Source organism: Leptonychotes weddellii, chromosome 10 (assembly GCF_054177405.1).
Source record: "Leptonychotes weddellii isolate Sample4059 chromosome 10, ASM5417740v2, whole genome shotgun sequence".
NCBI lineage: Eukaryota > Metazoa > Chordata > Mammalia > Carnivora > Phocidae > Leptonychotes > Leptonychotes weddellii.
The window spans coordinates 11,805,555-11,829,980 of record NC_138378.1 but is presented as its reverse complement, the minus strand read 5'-3'; the positions used below and the strand labels follow the sequence as shown (position 1 = coordinate 11,829,980).

Genomic DNA, 24,426 nt, shown 5'->3' with positions numbered 1-24,426 from the left:
CGCAACTCTGTGCCTCAGTTTCCTCATCTATAAAATGGGTGTGGAGGATGAAACGGGTTCATACAGAGCGCTGAGACCACAGCCTGGCACATGGAATGACCCAGAACACATCATTCACAGAGTAAACCATTCCTGGATGATGGTCGCTGTAGTTGTGGGTGGGTTGTGACGGGTGCTCTGCTTGCAGAGTCTCCTCCACTCCGACCACCTCCCACACAGGTATGAGTGCTGTCCCCATTTTACAGTTGAGAACTCGGGGGCTTAATCACGGGCCTGAGATCACCCCGGGGAGGAAATGGCAGAGACAGTTTGACCTCTGCTCCCCCTTGACTGCTCAGCGTGGGTGCCCTCCCCTAAACGCACCTTTCCCAACGACCCCCATTCAGGTGCCACAGCCCCCATCGCTGGTCTATCTGCACAACCCTTCCACTGTGACATGGCCTTATTTAAAAATAAAAACATAAATACGTGTTTTTGGAAAAGCAAACTTTCTATCCAAGGGTAAAGGAAAAATTGGCATTCCCGTCTCCATCAAACTAACTCACACAAAATGAAAGAAAGCAGACACTGTTACTCAGTCTCACAGCTTCTCGTTCCTTCCTAAGGCTCTAAGCTGAGCTCTGTGCCCACCTGCTTTCCCACCTGTACCTGCTCTCTTTCTAGGTGTTGAAAGGAGTCAAAATGCATTAGCACCGTCCCAGACTTTCTGCTGGCGGGAGTGGGAGGCCGGGAGAGGGTTGAAAAGGAGACATGTTCCACCATCGAATCGGTCCCTGAATTACCCCAAATCATGGGGTAGTCCTCCAATCATGTTGTTTATCAGTCTGTGTCCCACCCGCCCCTGGAAACACATCAGGATGCTTTGTGCTTTGCACTTGAACTGATGCACCAACCATCTCACCTTCATGTGTGAAACGCACATTCATGTGCCTTCAGATAGACATCAAGCACTAAAATAACATCGAGAGACTTTCCAAGGGATGCCCCACAACTCTCTTCTATCAGAAACAGAGAGCTTGCAATGCTCCAGCCCCCGATCTGTCCATTTTACGTTTAATCTGCATTTCCGCCCATCCAATTATACCCATTTTATTGATGAGGAAGCTGAGGCACAGAGAATTAAAAGTACTTTTCTCATTATTACATGGTTAAATAAGTGGCAGGCATGGGGTTCAAACCCAGTCTGGCTCGACAAGACTGCTCAAACAGAAGCCCCTGGAAGCAGACCGCTGGGCAAGTTCCTGAGGCTCCCAACCTGTTTCCTTCCTCATTTGTCAAATGGAGCAGCAGGTGGCCAGGTGTCCTCTGAGGGTCTTTTGGGGCTCTGGACCTGTGAGGGAGGTATGGAGCTGGGAGCTGCAGCCTGCATTGGGAGCTCTGGGCCAGATGGTGAGTGGAGCTGGGAGACGTGATCACTGGACTCTGTTCCTGGCACCCATGTTGGTTTTCTCATGCAGCCCCCCAACCACAGTCCCCTTCACCCCCTGCTCCCCAGCAACTATAACCCACCAGCCAGGATGCTACCCCTCTGGATAGAAGTCAAAGCTCTGTGACTGGAGACTGGTGAATAACAGGGGCTAATTATTTCATCAGATCACGTCATCAGTAGGTCGATTTTTGATGAATTCCCCCAGCTCTGACTTCCCCTGGCCTTGTGCCAGCCTCTCTGGATGCTGAAGAAATCAATTAAAAATGACACATGGGATTCTGCCTCCATTTTTTTTTCCTCCTTGGAAAAAGATTCAAAGTGGTTAAACGGAGAGTATGTGGTGAATCTGTACAGCACCAGCAGCCCGATGTTCTGATTATCCCTCGGACACCTTGTCTCATTCCCACCAGCTTGCTGCAAGGTCCACCTGACTCCCTCTCTTTGTCCTGTGTCTTCTCACAGACCTTGGCAAAGGCTTGCCAGTCGAGGAAGACAGCTCTGGAAATGTCTAGTATCCCAAGTGTTCAGAAGCATCACTCCTGCTTCTAGATTTATCTGTTAATCTGCACAGAGGAACAAGTCTCTGGTGGACCAATGACCCCTCGGCCCCACAGACCACAGCTTCGGGGAAGCTCCCGGGACCTCACCCAGGCCTGTCCAGGAAGACCCAGATGGTAGTCTTCCTCTGAGGATCCCCAAATTGCCAACAAGATTAGCCAAGAGGAGTTTGGGAATGATTGGGCAGCTGAGGGGCTGGGAGAGGAGGATGTGGCCGGAGGCAGAACAAGGCACTGACCATATGGAAGAGTGCTCAGGGAGAAGGGGAGAAAGGGGACTGTAGGGTGTGGAGAGATGCCCCGTGTGCTGGGGCCAGGTGGTCCAGACAGCTCGGCCACTTATGTCTTCCTTCATTTACTTTATAAATTTTTATTTAGGGCCTACTATGTGCGAAGCACAGTGTTAGGTGGGAGGATAATCCTGCCTGGATCCTAACAGCCTCCTAACTGGTTTCCCTGCTTCTACCCCCTCCTCCTTCTATCAAGTAGCCAGAAGATCCTGTTAAAACCAAAGAGCCTGTCTCCTTCCACTGAAAAGCCTTCAAGGGCTTCCATCTCATGCTGAACAAAACCCCAAACCCTCCAAAGGGCCAACGAGATCCTACACGGTCTGCTCATCTCCTCTCGGACCTCATCACTTTTCCATTTTTCCCCTTGCCCACTTGGCTCTGGCCACATGGCCTCTGTGCTGTTCCTTGCACATGCCAGGCATGTCCCCACCCCAGGGCCTTTGCACTTGCTGTTCCCGCTGCTTGGAGCCCTCGTCCAGATATCTTCAAGGCCCTTTCCTCACCTCCTTCGGGTCTTTGCTTACATTTTGTCTTTGTAGGTTAGTAGAAATCTCTTCCCTTCCCACCCCTGACAAACTATGTATTTTACCTCTTTCTTTATGGGTCCCCCCTCCCCACCCACTCTCACTAGAGTGTCCGCTTCCTGAGGGCATGGATTTTTGTCAGCTTTGTTTCACACCTGTATCCCCAACGCCTGAAACAGTGTTTGGCACGTAGCTGACACCTTAGCTATTTACTGTCTTAGCAAAGAATTTTCTCCCCGCTGGAAAAAACACCTCCAGCTGTGGTTGGGGTCCCTGCCACCCCCTTACTGCGTCAGGTAGGGGCAGCCTGACTGTAGGGCGGAGCATGTGACCCAGGTAGAGCCAATCAGCACTTCCTGGCTCCCTAGCTCCAGTGATTGGCCCAGAGGCAGACATGTGACCCGGGCCTGGCCAATGGGAGAGAGCGGCAAGAAGCCGTGGGATGAGTGGCTGGGTGCAGGGAGTGGGAGAGCCGTCCCTGCCAGCAATTGGGAGGCTCCGAGGGGATGGTGGGGACACCGGGCTGAACCTTGTCGCTAGTCACAGGCTCAAACAAGTAGCCTTTGCTGCTTCAGCAACAGGAAGCACCGGGATCAGTACAGTAAACACCCTTAAAGAACAGTGATGAAGAATAACTGATAATTATGGGGTACTTATCACAGGCCCTGCCCATTTCTCAGCACTTTTCCCGTTCCCCACGTCACCCTTACAACATCCTTATGAAGTTGGACGTTCTACTTGCAGGTGAGGAAGCTGAGGCACGGAGAGTTTTCGAGAACTTGCCCACGGTCAGGCAGTTTGGAGGTGGAGGAGCGGAATATCGTCCCTTGGCCCACCTCCTCCCCATCCTCTGTGCTTCCCTGCGCCCTGGGAGGTTCACTTGGGTGGACCACATCAGTGGGCTCCATGCTTTCTCGCTCCTGGTGGGGTTTGGCCGAGGGGGAGGGGGGACACCGCCAGGGGATGGGAAGGTGGGAGGAGGGGCCCGGGCACTTGCCAGGCGTCCTTCCTGCCCAGGTGCTGGGAACTGAGCACATCCCTCTATTGCTCTGCCGGGGGTCACAGCCCCTGTGGGTGGCCCTCTCCAGGTTCCAGCAAATGCTCCCCATTGTCCCCAGCCCCAGGGATCTGTATATTCATTTTCCTACACTCTGCTCACACCTTTATTGGAGGGCACCATCTGTTTCCTGCAGGGCCCTGGGTGGGTAAAGCAAGCAGACCTCACAGCTGAGATTTGCACCCAGAGGTCCTGACCCCAGAGCCCCGTCTTGACTCCTATTCTCATTTGGAAACCAAGGAATGATACAAGAAGTTGTGGTTAAGTGTATCACACAAACAGGAAGAAGAAGGGGGAAACTGCTGGCCTGGGGGGCAGTCAGAGAGGGCTGCCTGGAGGAGGTCTTAAAAGTTTAAGAAGCCTAAGAGGAACAAAGTTCTGAAGAATCCACAGGGTTTTTCTGAAGAAGAGGGTGGCGGACAGGGTGCTTCTGGCAAGGGAAACGGCCTAAGCAAATAGCAGGCTGAGTGGGAGGGATGGAAATGTGTGGTCCCGAACCTCACAAGCTCAGAAGTTGTCTAGACAGGGGATGACACAAGCACATCTGTTAAACCCTACACTCCCCTGGCGTCTCCCCTTCTTCCTGGTCACAGGTTTTTTCCAGCCTTCTCTCTTCCTCTCCAGGGCTGTCAAGAAAGGACAGGAGCTCCTGTAACCTATGGATACAGACTCTCCCTGTCTTCCCTCCCAAGGTGCCAGGGCATCTGGGGGCTCTCTGTGCCTGGCCTTAGAATTCCGGCGGGAGGCAGGGAACTAAGCCAGCTCTCCAGAGCAGGACACGAGACAAGAGAAGGGTTTTTCAAAGGGAGGAGGCAAAGATCAGCCTTCAAGACAAGGGCTCAGGATCTGGAAAGGAAATTAGGGCATAAAGAGAAGGGCTTAGGAACCCCATTGCTTGCATAACTATTCATTTGACAAGAAATCCTTAAAGACCTACTATGTGCCAGGCACAGTTCTTGGCACTGCAGATAAAGAAATGAAAAAAAAAAAAAAGTCCCTGCCCCCAGGGAGCTGATGTTCTAAGGAGTCAACAGATCAAAAGCTAGAGTCAAAAACCTTTAGCTAAAAGTGAGAAGTGACAGGATTCACTTCTTGGCGGACTTTTAGGACGGGACCATGGAGTATAGTTAGAGCTCAAAGAAAGCTTAGAAACGATATATTCAAGGTGCTGGAAAGCTGACCATCACAAGGTTTTGTATGTAAAGTGAGTGGGTGTTTGGGAGGCCATATGATTCACATGCCCGAATATATGAGCATCTATGGTCGAGTACTGTTTCATGATCAGTGAAAACCAGACACAAATCTCTAGTCTCATGGAGCTGACAGAGAGAGTGGAGAAAGCCAAGCAGATAGATATGTACTAAAATGCAGCAGGGAACAGGCTGAGAAGGGAGGCGGGGCGATGGGATCTGGAGCCAGACAGCTGGCATTCAAATCTTGGTTCTGCTATGGACTAGTTCTTGGGCAAGTAACTTACCCTCTTGTGGCCTCAGTGTCTTCAACTGTAAAGTGAGGCCACTAAGAGCACTTAAAGAGTTGTAAGGAGGAAATGGCTTAATGCCTGTGAAGCCTTTAGAACAGGACTGTATACAGTTAGGTGCCCAATACATGCTGTCTAGCATTATTTGTTGGGTTTGGGCCAACGTACTTTCTATAACAGCATCCAGTTTTCATCTGGGGATCTTCTCCCCGATCTTTGGTCCATAAGGTTCAAATTAGGCAGCAGCTGCAGAGCTCCAAGGCTAGACCATGGGATCCAGACCCGAGCCAATCAGAGCCTTCCAATCCCTCTTCCTCAGTGATTGGCCAATCAGGGTAATCTGGGCATCTTCACCTAACTAGGAGGAGATGCCTACCCTTTCCAACTGGCTAACTGGTTCCACGTCATTCCACCATGAAGGTAAGGGAAGCCTGATGCCATCTTGCCTCATGTAGAGGTGGAATGAAGCCAACACACAGAAGAAAACAGAGCTGAGAAATGGTACATACTTGGGTTTGGAAACATTTGAGACCTGGATCTAGCTAAACCTGAAGGAGGAAGATTTACATCTGGATTCTTTGTTTCAGGCGCCAATAGATTCCTTTTTCTCTTTTGACTAGTTTGAGTTGTTTTCTTTCTTCTTAGGTCAGCTTTCTCATACGTTGACTCCTTAGGGACATGAATCAAATTCTTTGTTTCTTAGGTCGCTCCAAGTTGCTTTCTCTGTCACTTGCAACCGAAGGAACCCAAATGGTAGAGCAAGCTGGAGACAGAGTGTTGACTCAGGTGGCTTCCCAGCCACCTCCTGCCTCTGTGTAGACAGACCTGACAACATGGCTTGCTAGCCCTCAGCCTGGGCCTGGGCCCAACTCTCTGCCTTACTGTAAGCAAACTTTCTTCATCCTTATTTGTCAACCGATAAGAAAAAGGTGGTGTGGAAAAGCAGAAGGAACGTGGGCGTGGGAGTCATGAATTCTGGTCCCAATTTGGTCTCAGTTTCCTCATCTGCCAAGCCAAACAGACTGTTCCTGGGCACAGCCCTGGAGTTTGGGATGGGTGGAGTCTGACAGGTGGAGAGAGGGCCTTCCCTGGCCACCCTCCTGGAAGCAAGCCTCCCTGTTACTCTTGGCCTCATCCAAATTTTGTTCTCTTCAGAACACTCATAACACGTGCGATTCTTTATGCACTCTTCTATTCTGGTCTTTATTTTGTGGGGGTTGTTTTCTCCCTGGAAGCTCTGCAGGGGTAGGGCTGTCTCTTTTCTTTTTTTTAAAAAAGAATTTTTAAAAAAGATTTATTTATTTGAGAGAGAGAGCCCTTGCAAGCAGGGAGAGGGGCAGACGGGGGCGGGGGGGAGAGAGAGAGAGAATCCTCAAGCAGACTCTGCACTGAGTGGGGAGCCTGATGTGGGCTCGATCCTAGGACCCTGAGACCATGACCTGAGCCCAAACCAAGAGTTGGACACAACCGACAGAGCCACTCAGGCGCCCTAGGCTCTTTTCTAAATAGTCTCAGCCCCTGGCACAGCCTGGGTGCTAATTCTTCCAGTTACTCAACAAATATTTACTGAGCACCTACTACGCACAGGTCCTATCCTATGTGCTGGGGATCCAGAAATAAACAATCTTTCATGAATCAGACACAAATAAATCATAGGCCTGAGGTGATGAGTCTTAAGGGTGTGAGGCAAGAGAGGGAGGTCAGAAGTGCTGGTGGGGGATGGCTGCATCTTTAAATGGCGGGGGGTCAGTTGGGCAGAGTCTTGAAGGAGGTGAAGGAATATGCCTTGCAGATACTTAGGGGAACGGTGTTCCAGGCCTAGGGAAAAAGAAGTGCAGATGTCCTGGCGGAGGAGCGTGTCTGGGAGTCTGTGGCACATAATGGGGGCACGTGTAGCTGGAGTGGAGTTGAGTGATGGGAAGGCTAATACTTGCAGTGAGTGGAGGATCTGGAAGGTTCCAGCCTGGGAGTGTTGAGATTGGATGTAGATTTTAACAGGATCCTTCTGGCTGCATGTGGAGAACAGACTGCAGGGCGTGAGGGTGGACTGAGGGAGGCCAGCGAGACAGCTGCCTGGACAGTGCTTGGACGAGGACAGGGGCAGTGAGGGGGCGAGATGTGAGATTCTGGATATTGTTAATGAATAAATGAATGAATGAATGAATGGAGGATAGACTGGCACACGCCAGTGCTCCAGTGATTATTTCTAACCATTGACCTTCAACCTTAGCAGGAGAATAAAATCTTTTTTTTTTTTTTTTTTTTTAATGCTCAGGGACTCATGATCAGGGACAGCATGGCTGGCTGGTCTCTGCTTTAGAATGGCTGAGGCCACAGCTGAAATGACAGAAGGGCTGGGGACTTGATTCACTGGGTGGCTGCTACTGGCAATTGGCTAGGACCTCAGGGGGGCCTCTCCTTCCTCCCCACATGGTGGCCTCAGGGTGGGCTCTGATTTCTTATGTGGCAGCTTCTGGCTCAGAAGGTGGGTGCCCCAGCGATGGGCAGTGCTGCCTCAGTTTTTCCAACTGAACTCGGTCTTCTCTGCTGTCCCCCCAGTGTCACCCCCACCACATTCTCTTGGTTTCACAAGACTGGCCAGATTCAGAAGGAGGGACAGGACCCCACCTTTCCATAGAGGAGTGTCAAGGTCACGGCAGAGACGAGCATGCTGGCTATCTTGAGGCCGTCTTGGAAACACAGGGGAACCTGCCAAGTCCCAGAGGCCGGGGCACCACGGCGGGGGGAGCCATGGGCCTCTCTCGGGCACACAGCACCCTTTCTAGGAAGTGAAACTTAAACTGAGTCAGATTCCGTGTCTGCATCTGGCAAGCTTTGGAGTCTGTGCCCACGCTCAGTTCAAAGATCCCTGAGCCTCAGGAAGCCCTGGGTGACCCGAAGGCTCCCTGGACCCCAGGCCTCCGTCTCATAATACCCAAAGGGGTTCAATCAGTGGTGTCAGGTCCAGAAGGTTCTGAAGGGAGCAGAAGAGGCAAAGAGAAAAGCTTGCGCTGCACGTGGAAAGCCTCTCACCCCCATACTTCAGAGAACGAAGCTTCTCCTGTTTTATCAGCATGGAAATCATTAATTCCCCTTTAAAAAAAAAAAAAACAACCTTCTCCCTCCTCGTTTTTAAGTAGAAAGGAAACCCCCAACTAACCCAAAAACCCCAAGTGAAGTGTGGGACCAGGCTTCAGGGAACTGGCCCCTAACTGCCCTCACTTCCCTCCTGCTTTGGTGGGAATGACACTCCTGAGGCTCGCCCCTTGGCCCTCTGAGCCCACGGCCACTGTGCCCATGGAAGCCATCCAGGAGGGAGGCCACCGTGTCACCGGGCAGCTGGCTGGCTTGTCGGGGGTGGGCGCCAGGCCATTCTTTGATTTGGGGGGGGGTGCATTATAGGGTGTCTACAGCCTCCCTGGCTTCCCTACGTGGGACATGTGAGTAGCACCCACCCCCGGCCATGGATAGCAAAAATGTCTCCAGATATTGCCTCATGTCCCCTGGGGGATGTAATCGCCCCCAGGGGAGAAGCCCTGCCGTAAATGGATAGCAGCATAAAGAAACAAATGCAAAGACACTGCAGTTGGATTCTTGCTTGCCAAGGGCACTGATCTTTTTCTTACAAGGGGAGCAGGCCGCCTTGAAGACCACAAAGGAGGGGTTACAGGGACTCCTTCCCTGATGACTCAGAAGAGAACACCATGAAATTCCATGTCATTTATGGCATGACCCCTAAAACGTGGCCCCTAAGAGGAGGACCACTGGGTCCTGCCCACCGGAAACCATGCCTTCATCCAGTCAATGGGACTGGGTTGGCCAGAGCCCAGTGGGCTGGCCCACGGCTTAGGCTCAGAAGCCTGGATGTTGTTTGGTTACTTTTGGAGAGAGACACCTGTCTGTAGTGGCCTTTGTCTAAAGTGGGGCCTCAAACTCAGATGCCTGCAGGGGCTAGGCAGGAGAAATGAGGGACGTGGTCTGGATTTAGGGGGACAGGTTGGGGGGTGGGGACTGGACCACAATGGAGAGGTCATTTCTAAAGTGAAGACATTCAATACATTTTAAACACTGAGCACACCGAGCAAAGCTCCTCTGGAGCTTGGCCATAGGCCTATTTGCAACCCTTCAAAGCTATGTGATCTTTCCTGAGCACCTACTGTGTGCCGGGTGCTCCGTAGGATGTTGGGAAGCAGCCATGAACATGGAGCAGGTCAGGCCTCTGCCCTCAAGGAGCTGACATCCTGGTGGGGGAGACAGATAATAAAGGGAGATGAATTTCAGGTTGTTTTAAGAGCTTTGAAGAAAATCGTCAGGGACCCAGGATAGAGAGTAAATCAGGGGAGGCCCCTAGGAAGGGGTGATGTTTCAGGTGAGACCAGAAGGTGGTGAGAAGCTAGTTGTAGGGGAAGTGCTTTCTAACCAAGGGAAAAAGCAAGTGCAAAGGTCCTGAGGTAGGACTGAGTTTGGTTGAAGAACAGAATAAAGACCAGTATGGCAGAAGCAGAAGTGGGAGCCTGCCATAGAGGAGGTTGGACATCACCTTCCCCTGGCCCACACCTTCCACGTAGGCCACACCTGTTGTTCTTGCGAGGTGTTTAGGGGAAATGGGAATCAGACACAAATTCCCACCTCTGTTCTTTGTTCTTTTGTCTCAGCTGTGGACAGAGGCTTCCCTGGGAGCAAGTTACAAAGTTGTTTCTGCACAAGGCCTTTGGCCAAAAGCAATAAAGTTGGACCTGAACAGAGTCATTATTCATCCCTAATTGTGGGCCGGCTCTCAGTGTAGACTGAGACTGTAGATCTTAGCTGGGACTGAGGATTCCAGTCTCCTATTTTTTAACCCCACACTCTTGGTACAGTTGACCCCCACAGGACACGTATTTATGGTTCCAGAGACTGTATGTAGTTCCCTTCGAAAAGAACATAAAGGGATACAGATCTGTTCTGGCGGCCCTGGTATTAATCTTCTCATTCTTTCTTCCCTTTCCACCCAATCCACAGCCGTGGGCGCCATCCTCACCCATCATATGCCCCTGCGATTAGCAGATGAGCTTCTCATTAGCTCACCTTGGAAACGGCCCGGCGTTTACAATTATTTGAGAAGCTTGTACTCATCGGTGGGGGAAGGAGTCGGAAGCAAATTTTACCAAATAAGTCACTAAATTTAGAGACGCGAGTGGAGAGAATTTCGCATGACAGGTCCATTTCCAACCCTGACATGCTGTGCAGTCTAATCAGCAGCTGGAAAGACTGCCACAGGGAGAAAAGCCATAGGTTAGAGGTGCTCCTTGTGCTCGGATCAGCTTCTCCCGCTGGTGGTCTCACTGCACTGGGGGGTTCACCGGGTATCAACAGGTGTACTTTGTGTCACCCTCTCCTGCCATGTGACCTAGTGGTAATCATGTGACCAAAGTTGGTCAATTAGACTCTCTTACGGGGCTTTTGACTCTTAAAAGGAATGTCAAGAGCAGAAGGAAAAATCAGGGTGCATTTGTCCCATTGGAACCCCTCCTCCAGCAACTCCTGCTGGGGGTGGGGGGCTAGAGCTTTCTAAGCTAAAGCCTTAGAAGGCCTGGCAGCTTTCATTTTTGTGTTTCTAGGAGTCAGGCTACCCCGAGACCATCATACTGTGAGGAAGGGCAAGCAGCTGTGGGAAGAGGCCATGGGGAGGAGGATGGAGGATTCAGCCGATGGCCCCAGTGAACTCCCACCTGATGACCAGCACGAGCCGCTGGCCATTTGAGTGGAGCCACTGTGGACCTTCCAGCTGATATCACAGGAAGCAAGAGAACCAGCCAGCAACCCACAGAATTGTTACAAATACACTGTTGCTTTAAGCCACTGAGCTGGGGGCGATCTGTTACAAAGCAGAAACACAACCAAAGAGCCTTGAATGACACTGATTCGAGCCCATTCCTCCAACTGAAATGTCACAAATGACTGATGATGGATCAAGATGTTTGGTCTCCAGTGGCCAATGGCTTTAATCAGATGAACACTTAAAGGAGAACTCATTCACTCATTTTTCCATCATTGTTTCAAACAGCCAGTGAGCTGAGCACTGAAGGTACCAAGATGAACAAGCTTAAGGAGCTCCTATTCCAGTGGGAGCACCGCACATGGTGCCTCAGTTCCCTCAATTTCAAAAATGGAGATGATAATAGGCCTTGATCAAAAGCTTTGTGGTGATGAGGAAATGCTTGGCAACAAGCACCCAATAGCTCTTAGACTTCTGTTATTATTGTAAACAAAGTTGCAATGCATGGTCTCTAGAAATGGTGGCTGTTTGATCTGAACAAAGTGTTGTGGAGGAGGAATGAACTCCAAGGACCATGTGGGCCAGGCAGGTGACATAAATGACTCAAATGAGCTCAAATGGGCTCAGTGTAAGAAAACCCCACACACTCTCTTCTCTCCAGCTCTCATTCTACACTTTTGACAGAGGCGTAAGAACAAAGAAGTACTGCTCCACAATGAGAACAGCAGGGCATGTGCAATGACCAATGGCAAGTGACCCTGATTGCAGCCTCAGACAATAGGGAATGGGGCGGCGGGGGTACCGTGGCAAAGTGGAGAACCCACGGTCAGTGGGGATGGGAACTCAGGGTGGCCAAATATGGCCCACGTCTCCCTATTTTTCACAAGCTGGAAACTCTAATTTTTAAAAGGAAAATCTCACAATTTTTAAAGACCTGACAACTTACTTGAAAAAATGTTCAAAACAGCATGTAGGTTAAACATTTCTGTGAGCTGAATATAGGCCCTGCTTAGACAGCTTGTGACGTCCTACTCTAATAGGACAGAACAAGGAGAGACTTCTTTGTGCTCCACTTTCCCTGTCTGTGAAATGGGGATTAGAAGGTCTCTGTGCTATAGATGGAATGTGTGTGTCTCCCCCAAAATCCTATGTTGAAACCTAATCCCCAATAGGATAGTATTAGGAGGTGGGGTCTTTGGGAGGGTGGAGCTCTCACGAATGGCATTAGTGTCCTTCTAAACTAGACCCCAGAGAGTTCCCTTGCCCCTCTGTCATGTGAGGACACGAGAAGGTGTCATCTGTGACTGTGGAAGTGGTCTCTCACCAGACTCTGAATCTGCTGGCACCTTGACCTTGGTGAGAAATTTCTGTTGCTTATAAGCCTTCTAGTGTCTAGTCTTCTGTTACAGCAGCCTGAACAGACGAAGAGGGCCAGCATCACGAAGTCACCATGTGTTCACCTGAGTGGGCATTCAGAACGCCGCCTGGTGTGCGGAAATGTGAGCTTTCAGGAGCGTGAGTTCAGGAGAGGAGGTGAGAGAGGCAGGTCTTCTGAGCTGTGACAGCTCCTTTCAGGAGGGGCCCGTATGGGTGGGGGGAGAGTAGATTTCCCAGGGCACCTGCAGAAATGTCACGCCGCTGATCTCGCATATTAACATTCATGTCCCCAGCGGAGCCTTCTGCCACAGCCCTTCCTCATCCCCGCTGTGGCCTGAGGGCGATGGCCGCCCCTCTCTGAGCGATGTCAGCATGAACCCCAGCTCCAGTTCGGGGCCGGTGAGTGCAAAAGCAACCCTCCCCACTCCCACCTTTGCTTTCTGCAAATGACAAACTGGTTTTGACTCCTTTGCCTTGAGCAGTCACCTGCAAGCAAGGATCCCCAAACACTAGATTCAGACCCAGCTGTACATCTTCAAGCCTCCTTCCCAGATTCCTTCATCCAAAAAATATCTCCTGAGCACGCAGAGTGCTGGCCCTGTTCTGGGTGCTAGGGATACAGAGGTGAACGAGACAGATCTGCTTCCTCTAGCCACAGGGCTTGCTTTTAGTGAGAGGAGAGAGACAAAGAACAAATCAACAAATAAGCACATTGAGATAACTGCAGAGAGTGGTAAGTGTAAGTGTGATAAAGCAGGCGTCATTCTAGGTATTATCTAAGGATGTGATGTTTGAGCTGAGACCTGACGGATCAGAAGGAGCCAGACTTGTGATATCCAGGCAGAGGGGACAGCAAGTGCAAAGGCCCCGAGGTTGGAACAGGCTTTGCTGTGGCCAGTGTGACAGTGTAATAAGCTTGGAGGAGCGGGGTGTGAGTTGGGGGCTGAGGCCAGGCAGCACAGGACAGGGTAGCCTATGGCAGGGGTCTGGACTTTACTATCGGCACAACAGGCCACCGGAAGGAGGGTTTTATTACAGGAGCTGCCACCACCTATTTGCAGAAATGCCCAGCAGAAGGCACCCCATCCAGCACCTTCTCTTTCTGTGTTAGCAGTCTGAAACTTCAGCTGTACACGGGAGTCACCTGGGAGCTCTAAAATATCCTGATGCCCTGGCCCTACCCCCGGGGCACTGATTTAATTGGTCTGGGGAGTGGCCTGGGTGCTGGGATTTTTACAAGCTGCCCTGGAGATGGCTAGGAACTTGTGCTCCGCTTATGAGCATCTCCTGAGTACGTGGTGACAAGCCCACCTTGGGCTTCCAGGACGGGCTCAGAGCCCTACAGGGTTGGTCCCCAAAGTTTGCTCCCTTCCTGAGCTGGCCTGGCTGAGGCCCAAAAGTCAGGTGGGGGGGGGTCAGGGTGGGGAGTGGGACATGGCGGAGCCCATCAGCTCAGGAAGCCTCAGACTCGAGCTCTAGGCCCAGTTACCTCTTCTACTTGTGGCCATCTGTCCGAGCTGGACTCCCTCCTCTGCGGCGGGGGGGTGGAGGGGGGAACCACAGCCTTCCTTATGGGCAGGGCAGTTGAGAGAGGTGGTGTAGAACCCCTTCGAGAAGCTAAAAAGAAAGCAGTGGATAGTTCCCCGCAAAACCAAAAAACAGAACTACCCTATGATCTAGCAATTTCACTTCCAGTATTTACACAAAGGAAATGAACTCACTATCTCGGAAAGATACCTGCACCCCCTTGTCCGCTGCAGCCTTATTCGCGACGGGCCCAGACACGGAAGCAGCGTTGGTGTCCGCTGAGGGATGAGCACACAGAGAAGGGGTGGTGTGTAGACACACATCATGGTCTGGTCTATCACTCAGCCATGAGAAAGGAGACCCTGCCATTTGTGATCACGTGGATGGACCCGGAAGGCATTATGCTTAGCGAAATAAGTTGGACAGAGAAAGACAAAGACTGTATGAGCTCACTTAGGTGTGGAATCTCGAAACAAAACAAAACACGGAACTCACACACAGAAGAGACTGGTGGTGGCCAGAGGTGGGGGGTGAGGAGTGAGCAAAATGGGTGAAGGTGGTCGACAAACAGGTGCAAACTTTCAGTTATAACTGGGGACAATGTACAGCGTGGTGACCATGGCTCATGAGGTTGTGTTGAGTATTTGCAAGTTGCTAAGAGAACAGATCTTAAAAATTCTCATCACGAGAAAAAACCATTTAACTGGGTGATGATGGATATTAACTATACTGTGGTAATCATTTTACAAAGTGTACGCATATCAAATCATCGTGTTGTACACCTAAAACCAATACATTGTTATAGGTCAATTATATCTCAATTAAAAAAAAAAAAAGCTAAAAAGGATCTATAAGTATAAGCAACGACGCCTGACTTTGGGAAGCAATTTTCATGCGTCCACTCACGTACTCGTGTCTCACTGTGAGTGCCAGTAGTGGGGAGGGTGCAAGGAAGCTAACTAGGATTATCTCCATTTTACAGAAGAGGGATCTGAGGCTCAGAGGGGCAGAGCAGGTATGTGAATCAGGAGGTCGGATTCTAGAGTGCATCTTCTTAACCACTGGGACACACCGATTCTCAGAGATGTGTCTTATGTACAGTCTTCTCTACCTTCTTCATCTCCTGCCTGGGTGGAAGCCACACCCGGATGGACCCAAGAACACGTCAATAAGAGGGCAATGAGCAGGAAGAGGAGCCTGGGGACAGCTCTGAGGCAGAAGCTGTGGGTGCCCCCCCAAGGACCTTCCCCCGTTTACAGGACCCCGACTTTGTTAAAGAGGTGGACCCTTGTCTTGGCAATAAACCAGCATTAGTCTAAGCCCATTGTTCTCAGAAGGGTGAAATCAGCCCAAAGGGGTGTTTGCAGGAATTTGTGAGGATTCTTTTGCTTGTCACAGTGACCGGGGGATGTTTCTGGCATCTGGTGGGGGTACAGGGATGCTGGATAATTTGTAACGCTCCACACAGTGAAGAACAGCCCCATTTCCAGCACGACTTTCCAATGTCCCACAAGACACTCACGTAGGTGAAACAGCTTTTATAGTTACCTGACCTCAGAAATGAACCCCATTTCACATATAAACACAAAAGATGTTTTGCCTGGTTCTCCTCTACACTGAATTTTCTGGGAATGCAACCACTAAGTAAACTGAGGGAAGACTGTAGTTTGTTTTGTGTAGAAATTTGGGGTAATTGTTCACTATCTGGGAAAATCACATTGTTTATGGCCATAGCACTTGTGGTATTTGAGCTGTCCAAACCACATGTTCATACCCCACTGCGTCTGTAATGGTCAGATTTATGGGATCCCACACTAGTGCGGGCATCTGACTGCTTCATTATGTCTTCCAGTGTAGTGTGTCTAAGATATTGTCATACATATGTTTACCTATAACTCACTTTCCTCTTGGTTTTCCTTTAAATTACAGTCGGGGTATTTGATCAATTAAGAAATGTGCAGATAAGTTATATTATCTATGAATTTATTTCAGGTAAACTTGGCAAAAACATTTGTTTTAAGAAGAGGGTGTCTGATCTGCTAATTTGGGGAACCACTGAGCTAAGTCAAATGAAAAGCCCATTTCCCTTTGCCAGTGTTTGGCTTAGGCTTGAGTACAAAACCCAACCCTGCAACAATGAGGCAGGAAGCAAAGTCTGCTGGGATGAGGGTGTTCTTGGAAGGAGTTTGCTCTCTGATTAAAAGACAAACAGCATGGAGTCCTGCTCTTTGTTTCCACTTTGTATGGAGATGTAATGTCTGGAGCTGCAGCAGCCACCTTGAGACCATGAAGCAGCAAGGCCAATGACATGACAAGGACAGAGGATCTGAGGACAGGAAGATCCTGGGTCTCTGAAGACATTATTGTACAAACAAACTGGCTCCAGGGCTCCCGTCTCAGACTCTTGTTAAGTGATAACTAATGTTTTTATTGCATAAACCACTCTCAGCCAGGAATTCCATTACTTGCTGTGAATACATCTTGAATCACATTCAAATGATTAGGACACTAAGAACTGTAGTAGGATTTCCTCTTCTCTGAAACATCCAGAAAAGTGGTCTGTGGATAGTGTCTGTCTCTAGAGCAGGCCAGTAATGCAGCTTTTGGATGATCTGATTTTCACCAGAGCATGAACATCTCCTGAACTTCTGGGAGCTGATCGTTTTTCATTCTCTTTCGAAAAGCTCCTCTTTTCTGGCTGCTGAGGTGGGTCAAGTCACTGAATGGGGCCCTGCCTGGGAGCCAAGAAGAAAGTCTATTGGCAGCATTCTTCACCTAGTACATCTGGCTTCCACCTGGCCAAACACATCTTGGGTACTGCTCGTCATCCCGGGGGAAGGCCCTGTCCATCAACTCACACTTACAAGACCTACGTATGTTTTGGAGTGTGTAGAATTCAAAATGGCTGTGGTCTCTGGTGAGAGAGAATTCCATTTAGTCTGGGTCTGGGCTGGAGGAGAAGCTCTGAAGACCATGCCAACAGGTGTTCTACCAAGGAGGCATCATGTTGCCTGTGAGGCCCAAGATCCCACCTGATCTTAAATTCCCAAGGGCATCTGTTGTAGCATCATGAATATTGAGTTTGGTCTGCTCATCACTGAGCAATGAGGAGATGGACAAGGGAAGGCTCAGCCTGGGCCTTTGGGAATTTCTCAGGAGCATGTGGGGTGTGCTAAAAATACTCATCAAATAGATGCAGAACAGGCATGATGGGAGGAGGGGACCATACCAGAGAATAAAATACATTTTCCCTAGACGATTGTGTCCAGCCCCATGGCCTCAAATAACATCGGTGCTCTGCTGACTCCCAAATTTAGGCGGCCAGCCCCAACCAGCTCCAGACTTGTGTATCCAGCAGCCACTGAGCGCTCAGACCCGCAGGTCATCTCAAACCCAGCACTGCCATGACTGATTCTATTGGCAACATTCCCCCCACCCCCAAACCTCTCTCCTAGTCTTCTCATTCAGGAATCTCCAACCCCCCCCCTCCCCTGCCCTGACAGGCTGTCTGATCACCCCTGGTTCCCTGGCACAATGGTATTTGTCGTGGGGGCCGTTGTGTGCACTGGGGAATGTTCAGCAGCATGCCCGGTCTCCGCCCACTAGATGCCTCTAGCACCCTCTCCCCAGTTGTGACAACCCAAAGTGTCTCCAGACATTGCTAAATGTCCCCTGGGGGGCAAAACTGCCCCTGGCTGAGAAGCCACAGTTCTTTCCTTCATTCTGAACATGCAACGCACCAGAAAGTTCTGCTGGCTCTGCCTCCAAAATGATCTCCGATTCACCATTTCACTCCGTGTCCACCGATCGCACTGCCACCCAGGCCAGGATCAGCCCCCACCCACCTGTCCCACCTGTCCCTCGAAGAGCATCCCTCACAGGCTAGCCATGAAGATCTGCCTAAAACAAACCATATCGTTCCCTGACTTTAAACTCCTCAATGGTTTTCCATTTCCTTTGAAACAAGATCTAAAGTCCTCACCATGGCCCATTATTTCTCACCACTGACCTCATCTTCTGCCGCTCCCCACCCCCAGGTTTCTATCTGTGTTTTAAACAGGTGTCTCAGGCCACTCCTCTCCACTTCCAAGCCTTTGCACTGGCTGTTCCCTCTAGTCAGAATGCTCTTCCCTCAGATCTTTCTGAGGCTGGCCCATTCTTAAAATTTAGGTCACAGCTCAGAGGTCACATCCCCAGAGAGGTCTCCCCTGTCACCTGCCAGAGCGCGCCCCCCGCCCCTCCCCCATCACGCAGCCATTCTCCATCATAGGCTATTTTTTTTCCATTGTAGAGCCTGTCACTTCCCGAAAGAGCCTTATTTGTGGACTTTGCTTGTGTATTATTATCTGCAGGGTTCTCTCTTGTTCATCCCAATGCCTAACCAGTGCCTGGCACACAGTAGCTGCTCAATAAACATGCGTGCCCTGACAAATAGGAGGAATGCTCTCTTGCTCTGTACGGCAGTTTCCTAATACCTTCACACCCCTAATCTCACGTGGAGCATTTCCCCTGCCCCCCCGACAGCCCCTGCATTAGGCAGGAAGACAAGACAGGCACACTCCAGGGGCCCCTTTCCCAAGCCTCCCTGCCGAGGTAGGACACGCACGTGGTACTGTGGTTCACTCTGCAGCACCCAGGGCCCTCCTTGGAAGTTTGATTCAGCAGGGTCTGGACTTTGCATTTTTAAAACAAATACCTCCAGATGATTCTCATGTAAAGAGAACATCTGCCCCTGGCCGCCAGAAAACACAGAAACAAGGCCGGGCTGTATCTTTCAGACACTGAGGCAGAAAAGTCAGGCCTCCAATGCCTGATGACCCCAGTGGAGAGGGAGGGGACGCCGCTCACCCAGCAGCTGTTTCCATGGTGCCCCACCTTGACTAAAATGACGACAGGTCCCTCTGACCAAATTAGTGTTCCCCTGTGTCACAGGTATTGGCTATTTGCCTCCCCAGCAATGAGGCTTCCTTTCACTGGCATGCCCCCAACTTGTGCTCTCCAGGGCTTCGGGGGCTCAGTCGCTCTGTCCCTAGCTCCAGGGTGGGGCCCGGGAGCGTGGCCAACTCATTTCCTTGGCCAGTGTTGGTCTGGAGTGAGCACATGACATAAACCAGTCCCATCAGAGGGACGCCTGGGGCGAGGATGGGCATTTCCAGAAAAGAGGCTTGTTCTTTCCTGTTGGGCTTGAATCAGAGACAACAAGAGGACCACTCTTCAGCAGTCAACCCGGACACCTCAATTATGATAACACTCAGTGTTCACTGAGGGCCTGCCGAGCTCAGACGCCGTGCTAAGCACTTGACATTGATGATCTCATTTCATCCTTTACCACAAACCAGGAGATAAGTGCTACAATCATCGTCATTTGCTGGATGACAACACTGCGGCACAGAGAGATTAACTAATGCTCCCCAGATCACACAGCTGGGCAGGTAGCCAGGCAGTCTGGCTCCCCTAACCACGGAGCTAGGGCCTGCCCACCCCCTGGAGCCAGAGGGAAACCAGCCCCGTGGAAGAAAGAACAGAGATGCAGGGGAACGGATACTCATGACAGCATCTGAGCCCTGACCCAGCTGTGCCTGAAGCTAGAGTTACCTGAGCGTTTTTTGGTTATAAAAGCCAACACGTCCCTTCTTTTCTCCTTATGCTGGTTTGAGATTTTTTTCCTCTTTCTGTTGCTTACAAGAGAAAGGATCCTGATTACTTCACAGTCTTTTTATGAAAATACCCCTAACTGGGGCGCCTGGGTGGCTCAGTTGGTTAAGCGACTGCCTTCGGCTCAGGTCATGATCCTGGAGTCCCGGGATCGAGTCCCGCATCGGGCTCCCTGCTCAGCGGGGAGTCTGCTTCTCCCTCTGACCCTCCTCCCTCTCATGCTCTCTGTCTCTCATTCTCTCTCTTGCAAATAAATAAAATCTTAAAAAAAAAAAAAATTGAAAATACCCCTAACTGATATTCCATTTGCGACTTGCACACAGCAGCTGCTCAGTAAACACCAACAGATGTGGGTGGAGACTGCTCTTGTGCCCTGCCTCCCCACCCCACCGCCCCCCTTCACTGCTGGGTGTGTAACCCTAACACCCGACTGCGGCCAGGCCAATGCCACTTCCCCTTTCGGCTCCAAGTGAGGCCTAGTTCCCTAGCAACCATCCCAATTAGGTAATCATGCCATTTATCAGGATGCCAATTAATTATAATGATCCTAATGATTTTCCAATTAGGTAGTGCCTTGAATCCAATCAGGGGCATTGCAGACTCCCCAGGCAGGGCTCATCACAAGGAAGGCTGAGGCCCTCACCTGCAGGTCAGCTCTGAGGAGCCCCACCTTCCATGTCCCCCAGCCACGCAGGGCCCAGGCCTGATACAAAGCTGGGAACCTCAGAGCCACCTCTCCAGGGACAGGCCAATGTGACTCCATCACCAACCACAAGAGGGCCTCACCTGTAGGAGAATTTTAACCCTTCCACCATTGTGCCTTCAGTGGGCATAAACCTTCACCTCAGATGTCATGCTTTTTTCTTCCAATTTTAGTATATGTGCTGCTGAAGCGAGCACGTCATGCTTTTTTCTATCAGCCACATCTGATCTGTCTCTTTGCATTCCGAGTAGGGGAGAGTGTGTGCGTACTTGCAGGGGGATGGGCAGGAAACGTGGCCAGGCAATTGCACATTTTCCTTAGGGTAAAACCCCCTTGCAAACCAAATACAAATCTGAGATTCCCCCAAATACTGGAGATTTTTGGAGGAAAGTGGGATTATTGATGGGCTTCTGTCTTTCCAACTTTTATTATCTAAATGTGTTTTCTTCCACTGAGCATGTACTTCTTCTACGTTTGGAAGAAAGACCAAGGTCATGGAGGGAGGAGAGCACAGTGGGTCAGAGTGGACGCCGGAGCCTCAGGGCCTCTTAGATCCAGGCTCTCCCACTGACCAATTGTCAGGAAGTCATGATCTGCTCTGTGCCTCCACTTCACTCTTCTTTAACATGATGAGAAGCACAGAACCTATTTTACAGGGTTTTTGTGCGGATTAAACGAGTTATTATGTACAAGGGGTTAGATCAGTGTTTGGCTCATAAAAACACCACCATCGTAAGTCTAGATTAAGCTCTTTCTTCGAACTGCAAGCTGGTCAGGAATTCTAATACTCTCTTGGAGGACAAGGCTTTTGTTTTCTTTCTGGGGGACTAAATCTAAGAACAGACTTGGCAGAGTTGGGTGATATTCCCAGTCTGGCTAACTTAGGAGACCAGAAGCTGCCCCTTGAGGCATGACCAAACAGATAAATTAAACCTATCCAGGGAAAGGAAGAGAGAAATGTCATCCCCAAATCAAAAGGCACACGCGTCAGGGTGCGCAACTATACTTCAACTAGGTCCTGTGGATGGCAGCTGAACATAGCTGTTGGGCAGGGGACACACGCATGCGTGTGTGTGCGCTCATGAACACACATGAGCACGCGCACACACACACACACTCTCCCACACAGCCACACCGTCCTCCTCCAAGCCTAGGCTTTTTACAATTAACTCATTATTCAACCCTTAAGTTTGAAAACTTAACATGTTATTAGGGTTTTTTAAAAAGCCATAAATTCAAATAAAAAAACCCCAAAACTATACGCAAAGCCCAAACACCAAACCCACATTGACTCTCAGCCATGGCAGTTAAAACACTGGGCATTTATGTACATACACTTGGCTCGAGGAAGGCAGATCCTTCATGTGCAAAAGTCCAAGGAGCCATCAGCCAAGCCTGCCATGGTTGCCCTTCGAGTTACTTTTTAGAACACTAATTTACACCCCCGGGCGGGCTGTTTTGATGAGTGTTCTCCCCTCCATGACGGAGGACAAGTAAAGCTGGGAGAACCTCTCTGACAAGGTGAGTGGTCTCCAGTCTGTCCCCCCACCCTCTTTACATATGTATGAATGGCTTTAATTTAATTAAAACCCTCCCGTGGTTCTGCGATGGGTGTCGGAGATGCAGTAAGAAGTCCCCTTCACTATTAACTAAGAGAGGAGAGTGGCCCTTGCTGCCCTGGGGACTGACCCCAGTGTCCTCCAGGGAAAGCCCATCCTACCCGCGACTCTGTCCCCAGAGAACCGGCTCAAGAGCAGCCTCCCCTTCCCTTCCCCGAAGGAAGGGAGGGTGGCGCTGTGGGACCGAGGCAGGGGCAGATGGAGGGGGCCAGGGTGGGCATCTCAGCATGCACAGATGTGCAGATGCCCAGATTCAACCGTAAGCTGAATGTAATTACTTGGTTAATTAAATATTGACTTTTAACTCAAAAAGTGATTAAAACAAGCTGCCGGAAAGAGAGGAGAGGGGCAGGGAAGGATGCAGAACTTTCAGGAAGGAGGAAGAGAAGGATGAGGATTGTCCTACTGTGTGCAGGGGACGTGGTCTTCAGTCTTAGGGCAGGTAGGAAATTGCGGACCGAGGTCACTGTGCAAAACTAGGATTTGCGGCTGTCTCTACATTTTCCCTATGTAAGACCGTCTCTCTTTACGAGGCTGCTCTCAAAGTGAACCGAGCGGGCTTCTGGCTCAGGAACTAGATACCGATCATCGCCTTTCCCTGGAACTAATGCGGTACCGGGCACGAGGACATGCTCCATAGATGCTTTTAGAACGAATGAACTACTATAAAGAATTAAATTAAAAAAAACAACAACCCAGAAAAGAAAGAAAAGTGCACTCCTACAAATCGCCTCACTGTCACACTTCTGAACCCCTCGGGAGCCCGCAGAGGGGAGCATCTCTCTACAAGGCGATGAGAACTAGGTCTGACCTGGCCTGGGAGGAAGTTTGTCTTTTCAATCCTATTTGCCCTTTCGGTATCTGCGAGTTCCCAGCCACCCTGAAGATCCGGTCCACCGCTTTCCCGTGTCCTGCCTGGACAAGCCCCACGTGGTCTGGCTTCTAGCCGGTCCGTTGGGTCTAAACTCAAAGGGGTCAAGGCGGCCATCCCCCCGCGGCCGGCGGGCCCGGGCGCGCCTCCCCCGGGGTCCTCTAGCGCTCCGCGCGGCTTCCGCGGGTCAGGGGCGCGGTGGGAAGTGCTCACCCGCTCGCCCGGCCCGCCGGCGGGGTCAAACGGGTCATACCCCCGCGGCCGGCCGGCGCCGGAGCCGCCCGCCCGGTCCCACCTCCGCGCGCCCCGCTGGGGCCGGAGCCGGGCGGTCGGGACCGGCCCCCGCTCACCTGGGCGTCGCTGCGACGGCTGGGGGGGCCCCCCGCCCCGCCCACCCGGGCCCCGCGCGCCCCACTCACCAGCGCGCATGGCCCCGGCGGCCTCACCCGGCGCGGGGCGCCGCCGCCTCTGCCGCAGCCCGGCCGGGCCGCGGGGCGCAGGGGACTCCGCGCCGCTGCTGCTGCTGCTGCTGCCGCCGCCGCCGCCGCATCCCCGGCGAGTGCCGCCGCCGCTCCTCCTCCCCTCCCTCCGCCTCCTCCCGCCTCTCCGTCCCCCCCCCCCACGGGCTCGGCCGCCGCCGCCGCCCCCCGGCCCCCGCGCCCCGCCCTCGCCAAAGTCCGGCTCGGCGCCCCGCCCGGGCCGCTCTTACATCGCCCCAGCCCGGCCGGCCGCGCTGCCCGAGCCAGCCCCTTGGCACGGCGCGGCCCGCTCCCCGCCCGCCGGCCTCCGCGCGGGGAAGGCGAGCGCGCGCCGTGGCGGGGGCGCCGGACCCCGAGCCGCGGGCGGAGGGGTCCGGGGCCGGGGGGACCCGCCGCGGCGCCCTCCCCGCGCTCCCCCCGCCCCGCGCCAGCGCTGTACCTCCGACTCGATGGACGCGCGGCCGGGCCGGCCGGGTCCTGTGGCCCTCGGCGCACGGCCCTGGCCCCGAAGTCCGGCCCCGCACGGGGCAGCGGCGGAGAGCGGGGGTCCGGGCAGCTCTCGGCCTCCCGACGCCTCGGGACCCGACTGGCCGCGCTCCCGGCGCCGAGCGCGCACCCTCGCCGGGACACAGACGCACACTCACCCGACACACACTCGCTCCCGCTCGCCCTCGGCGGAGAGTTGAAACAGCTGTGGGATTCGCCCAGGAGCTGGAAATGAGGGAGGGACGCGAGCCAGAGCCGCGCGCGCGTGTGTGTATGTGTGTGTGTGCAACACACAGACGGGGGGGCATCGCTAATAAATCAAATACTGCAATAAAGTGTGGAGGACCATTGATCAGGTCCACTTGGCTGGAAACGAAGAGAATCCTTGCCTCTTTGCCGCTTTTTCTCCTCCCTCGGAGCTGGAAGGAGCCAGTGTTCCGCGGGGCGTGTGACAGCCCCGGCCAGGCGCTCCCCTCGTAATGACACGTTAATAAATGCTTTCTTTTATCTGCTTTCACAGGGCTCGCCCCGGTCTGCAAACACCCGACCGCCTTTGCTGAAAGCCCGGCGCTGGCCTCTAACTACACACATCTGCCTTGGGAGCTGCCGGCTGG

The 24,426-nt window shown here is 52.0% G+C and overlaps 1 protein-coding gene across 4 annotated transcripts in view; it reads right to left on the bottom strand.

The window, feature by feature from the left end:
• SULF2 (sulfatase 2) overlaps positions 1 to 24,119 on the bottom strand; it is a 103,672-nt gene extending 79,553 nt beyond the window's left edge. For 2 of the 4 annotated variants that reach the window (XM_081832614.1, XM_081832617.1), the window contains exon 1: positions 23,971 to 24,119. The gene's annotated coding sequence lies outside the window, so the exon portion shown is untranslated. Of the gene's footprint in view, positions 1 to 23,266; positions 23,390 to 23,765; positions 23,903 to 23,970 lie in introns of those variants that run through there. The other 2 variants (XM_081832616.1, XM_081832615.1) reach the window with 2 other exon arrangements.
• Positions 24,120 to 24,426: the final 307 nt, after the last annotated feature.